We start from the raw sequence: 465 nt of genomic DNA, 5'->3' as shown, positions 1-465 counted from the left end.
AAGTAAGGTAAGAACAGGTAAAGTACAGGTAAGAACAGGTAAAGTACAGGTAAGAACAGGTAAAGTTCTGTAGTCGGCACACGTTAGCACGCACGTCCCATCTCCTGCGCGCGCCCAGCGCCTCCTACGAAACGACGTAACACACGTGGCGCCACCTATAAACAACATGTAACGCCGGGTAGAGATGAGGGTTCGCAGTGAGGGGGAAGCCATGTTGATTGAACACGGGTATACACGCAGCAACCATGATAAAAGCAACCACGCAAGCAATCATAGACCTGCTGGAGAATTCATGTCATATGCCAACAGAATTATGGTTAATGGGACGTGACCGATAATATATAGTGGGAACGATTACAATAGCGCGAAAAAAATATTAATAAAATAATAATTATTATAATAACAATAATAATAGTAATAATAATAACAATAATAATAATAATTACTGGAAGCAGAAAAGAAGAA

Source organism: Priapulus caudatus, unplaced genomic scaffold, assembly GCF_000485595.1.
Source record: "Priapulus caudatus unplaced genomic scaffold, Priapulus_caudatus-5.0.1 Scaffold3030, whole genome shotgun sequence".
NCBI classification, from domain to species: Eukaryota; Metazoa; Priapulida; class Priapulimorpha; order Priapulimorphida; family Priapulidae; genus Priapulus; species Priapulus caudatus.
This window is presented reverse-complemented; position numbering follows the sequence as displayed.